Below are 6,157 nucleotides of genomic sequence, written 5' to 3'. Positions count from 1 at the left end.
ATATATATAAATATATAAGAGGTTTGTCTAAAAGAAAATGTTTTCAGAAGCTCAGACCTCTGATCGTGTGGAAGCAGCCAACAGGTCCTTTGAGAAGAATTTATTTTTATTTTTTATTTTATTGTATTTTTTTTTGCATGAATCAGCAGGGTTCATTGGGGGGGTGAGTGAGGATTGTTGGTTGAGGAGGAGTGTGATATTTAATCTATCTCTGAAACAGAAGCTCTACAGCCTACATATGCTGAGTGAGAATACCACAAGAAGAGGAAGTGTGGTGCTGTTATCACGCTGCTTTTTGTTTTTGTCCCACAATCCAGCTTTCTGCTCACGACTGGACTTGAAGCTGATTCACCTTAGGTAGAGCTAAACATGTAACAGGTGACGTCTGTTATAGCTGTGAGCAATCTGCAGGCTTCAAAATCCTGTGTTTACTTAAGTGGTTCTCAAGGTGGTGGTCCCGGGGCTCCGATCTGGCCTGTGAGGCAGTTTCACAAGGTCCACAGACTGTAACTAAAATTGGCCCACCAAACATACATACATACATCTTCATCCGCTTATCCCAGATCAAACATTTTGCTGCCAGATGTATTTTACTTTGGCCTTCTATTTTGAATGTCATTTTTGTGATGTTGTACTCCCACACCCCAGAACTGTTGTGTGATATCGGGAGTTAAAATTTCCAGAGTTTGTGCTTTTCAGAGAAGGTGATTTGTAAGGTCGATAGGCAGCTGAGAAAATGGCTTTGAGCCTTGTTCCAAATCTGAAAATTCAGTCTTTTTCTGGAAATGACAGCCAATGTTGGAAGCACAAAAAACTTGGTCTGTCTTCATGTAATGTGCAGAACACATTTCACAAATTTCTTTACAGTATTGGCCCCGCCTCCTCCTGTGGTTATAAAAACTGACATCTGACACTAATGTGTCCCATTGTAAAGCTGCAGAAAAAGTGCTGCTTTTCTCATGAACACAACCTCTGCAGGAAAAACCCACCTGGCTGGCGGCCCTGAAAAGGTGTGTGAGACTCCAGGTTTCACAGTTGGGCTTTGACTCGACACTTTGTGGACACAATTTCTGTACTGATGCTTTAGTGAGCCGTGCTGTTTTGGGGCTTAAAATGTCATGTCAGAGTTTTCTCACGTGAGGGCAATCTGTGCCCAAAATATAAAGCCCCCCCAAAACAAACAAACAAACAAAAAAAACACAAACAAAAGAAGCCACCCCTTGCTGCTGTGGTCTGGCGCTGCTGTTCTCTCACCACCTTCTGGTCCACCTCGGCCCTCTGAAGCTGAAGTCTCGTACTTTCTTCATTGTGAAATAAAACCCCAGTCTGTGTGAGCTTCATGTGATCCTGTTCTCACTCTGTGATTGGCTGGCTGCTTCATCCCATCCCTGCTCAGTATTTGACCCCTGACAGCTGGCCTCTCCTTTTAAACTCCTCCTGCCTGAGCATCTGCAACAGTTCAGGGTTAGAGACTGAACGCACACATTATAGATGTAATTTAATCTAGAAGAGGAGAACAATGTGATCTACGTTAACGTGTGTGTGTGTGTGTATATTTAGATTAGATAGAACTTTATTAATTCCTTGGGAAGACTCCCTCAGTGAAATTGAGGTGCCAGCAGCACACAGGGTAAGCACACAGTATCAAACGTGAAAGTAAAAAAAATCAGTTTGCAATAAAAATACACAATATAAATACCAGACATGGGTGATTCTTTAACTATGGGCACTATTGGCCTTGTAAATGTAACTTCCACCACACCATTGCCTTACAATATAAAGCGCCTTGGGGCAACTGTTTGTTGTGATTTGGTGCTATATACATGTGCTTGATGTCACTGTTTATCTCCATAGAAACTACCCAAACAATCTTTCATACAAACTGTTTAAAGGGACATTACAGTGTTGTGGTGGAAATTACGGCAATAGTGTGGGACAACTACATTTTGTTTAAAAAAATCACAACAGTTGTATGACATTGAATACCCCAAATTATGTTTTGATTATTTTACTGATATTTTATTCAGAGATATTTTAAAACATTAGAAAAAAATGTTTCTTTACCATTCATTTTTATCATTGAAGATCAAAAGTCTGGGTGTGGGACAAACACAAAACGGCAATATTTGCATATAATGATGCTGGAAAAAGGTGAAAAAGTCATCATAGACTACTAGAACAAATTTCTTAACACACTTTCATTGTAAAGATAACTATAAAAGTGTGAAATTTCCCCTTTTTTCTGTTTTTCATACAATATGATCAAAGGACATAAGTGCCCGTAGTCTAAGAATCACCCACATACTGCTCGCTACTGCTTTACTTTCTACTACTATTGCTCTCCTTCCCATCGTCTGTCTTCCTGTTCCTCCTCCTCCCCCTGAGTGAGGAGTTGTACAGGCTGATGGTCTGAGGGAGAAAGGAGTTTTTCAGTCTGTTGGTCCTGCACTTGGGGAGCAGCAGTCTGTGGCTGAAGAGGCTCCTCTGGTTGCTGATGATGGCGTGCAGAGGATGACTGGCATCGTCCGTAATGTCCAGCAGTTTGTCCAGTGTTGTCTGCCACCATCAACAGAGACTCCAGCTTCATGCCAACCACAGAGCCAGCCCACCTGATCACTTTATCCAGCCTGGATGTGTCCTCCTTGGATGTGCTGCCTGGGGTGCACGGTGTAAAAGAGGACGCTGGCTACTACGGACTGGTAGAACATCCACAGGAGTTTCCTGCAGATGTTAAATGACTGCAGCCTCCTCAGGAAGTCCAGCCTACTCTGTCTCTTCTTGTACAGATGGTTAGTGTGGGTTGTCCAGTCCATATATGTGTGTGTGTATATGTATATATAATATAAACAAACAAAAAAAAAAACTGTACAATGAAAATGAGCAACTGAAAGGTTGAGGGCAGAAGCAAAGCTTAGAAATACCCACCCCTTATACTAAAAATGTATTCACACACACACATATATATATATATATATGTATATATACAAGGTTGGGTAGGACTACTTTGAAACGTAATCCAAAAGTAATCAGATTACAAGTACGTAATCCAAATATATGTACATACATACACTCAACAAAAATATAAATGCAACACTTTTGTTTTTGCTCCCATTTTGTATGAGATGAACTCAAAGATCTAAAACTTTTTCCACATACACAATATCACCATTTCCCTCAAATATTGTTCACAAACCAGTCTAAATCTGTGATAGTGAGCACTTCTCCTTTGCTGAGATAATCCATCCCACCTCACAGGTGTGCCATATCAAGATGCTGATTAGACACCATGATTAGTGCACAGGTGTGCCTTAGACTGCCCACAATAAAAGGCCACTCTGAAAGGTGCAGTTTTGTTTTATTGGGGGGGGGGGGATACCAGTCAGTATCTGGTGTGACCACCATTTGCCTCATGCAGTGCAACACATCTCCTTCGCATAGAGTTGAAGAGAACACCTCTCCAACTTGCCAAACGCCAGTGAATGTGAGCATTTCCCCACTCAAGTCGGTTACGACGACGAACGGGAGTCAGGTCGAGACCCCGATGAGGACGACGAGCATGAAGATGAGCTTCCCTGAGACGGTTTCTGACAGTTTGTGCAGAAATTCTTTGGTTATGCAAACCGATTGTTTCAGCAGCTGTCTGAGTGGCTGGTCTCAGACGATCTTGGAGGTGAACATGCTGGATGTGGAGGTCCTGGGCTGGTGTGGTTACACGTGGTCTGCGGTTGTGAGGCTGGTTGGATGTACTGCCAAATTCTCTGAAATGCCTTTGGAGACGGCTTATGGTAGAGACATGAACATTCAATACACGAGCAACAGCTCTGGTTGACATTCCTGCTGTCAGCATGCCAATTGCACGCTCCCTCAAATCTTGCGACATCTGTGGCATTGTGCTGTGTGATAAAACTGCACCTTTCAGAGTGGCCTTTTATTGTGGGCAGTCTAAGGCACACCTGTGCACTAATCATGGTGTCTAATCAGCATCTTGATATGGCACACCTGTGAGGTGGGATGGATTATCTCAGCAAAGGAGAAGTGCTCACTATCACAGATTTAGACTGGTTTGTGAACAATATTTGAGGGAAATGGTGATATTGTGTATGTGGAAAAAGTTTTAGATCTTTGAGTTCATCTCATACAAAATGGGAGCAAAACCAAAAGTGTTGCGTTTATATTTTTGTTGAGTGTATATGTAATCCACATGTATTCTTTCAAAATAATCCTACCCAAATATAAACACATACATACATGCACACATAAACACAATTTAATAAATGCAAATATACACATACATAGATGTATACACCCATGACGACAAATACCAAATAAGTGTGCAAAATTAGTCAATGAAGTCAAATTTACAAAACACAACCAGACAGACACTGGTACACAACACACAAACCCAAAAGCAATAACAAAATCAACAAACCTTAGTCTTCAAACTACAGCAAACAATTTTTATTACTCTTGTAAAGCCTTTTAAAACCAACTAAAGCACCAAGTACTTTAATATTGTCAGGACAGTTATTCCAGATGTTAACACCTTTAACAGAAACGACTTTTTGCAGTACTTCGGATCCTTAGAATAGAATACAACGCTTTATTGTCATTGTACATACATACAATGAAATGTGTCTTCTGCATTTAACCATCCTAATTACATAGTAGAGAAGCTTGAATCTTCGACTGGACTGGGTTGCTTGACGTGAGGACGTTTCGCTTCAAATCACAGAAGCTTCCTCAGCTAAAATTCCTCAGCTAAAAAGTAGCACAGATTCCATCACGTACAATTTGGCCAAGCACCTCAAGTGGATTTTGGCTCCTCTAGTGGATAACTCAGACCACCATGTGGAGAACACACAAGATTTTGTGAACAAGATCAAGGACCTGCAGCTGGAGGCAGATGAAACTATGGTGTCATTTGATGTGACTTTGTTGTTCACCTGCATCCCCACCACTGAGGCCGTCTCAGCTGTGAGGCAGAGACTGCTGCAGGATGTGTCTCTAGCTGAAAGGACCAAACTCACACCAGACCACATCTGCCAACTCTTGGAGATCTGTCTTAACACCACGTATTTCCTGTTTAGGGGGAATTACTACAGGCAGATTCATGGTTGTGCGATGGGGTCTCCGGTATCCCCCATCGTGGCCAATCTGTACATGGAGCAAGTGGAGAAGACAGCCTTGACGTCTTTCACGGGCATCTCTCCCAGTCACTGGTTCAGATATGTTGATGACACATGGGTTAAAATCAAGCAACAGGAGGTTGAGGACTTTACAGAACACATCAATTCGGTGGATTCCAATATCAAGTTCACACGTGAGGATGCCAGAAACAACCATTTAGCTTTCTTGGACTGTGATGTTACGATTGGAGAGAACAGGCAGCTCCAGACAGGGGTTTACAGAAAACCCACTCACACTGACCAATATCTGCTCTTTGGCTCAAACCACCCCCTTGAACACAAGCTTGGGGTGATCAGGACTCTTCAACACAGAGCCCTACATGTGCCCACACCTGCAGAGGGAAGGGCTAAAGAACAACTTGTACGGAAAGCCCTCACAGTATGTGGGTACCCACGATGGTCCCTGGACAAAGTGCAGAAGTCCCAGAAAACAAAGAGACCAGACAGACAGGAGACGGAGACAAGAAGAAGAGTGTCTCTCCCTTATTTAGCAGGAGTAGGGGAAAAACTACAGAGGATCTTCAGACAGCACAAAATCCCAGTTTACTTTAAACCAGTCAACACCTTGAGACAGAAATTAGTTCACCCTAAGGACAGGATCCCTAGTTACAAACAGAGCAATGTAGTGTATTCTATCAGATGTCAGGAAAACTGTATGAACACTACATAGGTGAGACGAAGCAACTTTTACACAAAAGGCTATACCAGCACCGCAGAGAATTAATATGTGTTTTCCAGCTCAGTTTATCATCAATCACAACACCAAGAAATTTAGCATCCGTTATTATTTCAATATCATTTAATGACAAATTTCTGCAGAAATTCCTGGACTTGTTTACAAATATGATACACTTTGTTTACCAAAGTGGAGCGATAATTTGTTTGAATCAAACCATTGTTTAAACTTCTGTAGCTCCTTCTCCATCATGTCCAAGGTCTGTCATGACAAAACACCATCATATGATCATCAG

This window comes from Thalassophryne amazonica, chromosome 22, assembly GCF_902500255.1.
Source record: "Thalassophryne amazonica chromosome 22, fThaAma1.1, whole genome shotgun sequence".
Classification (NCBI taxonomy): Eukaryota; Metazoa; Chordata; class Actinopteri; order Batrachoidiformes; family Batrachoididae; genus Thalassophryne; species Thalassophryne amazonica.
This window is presented reverse-complemented; position numbering follows the sequence as displayed.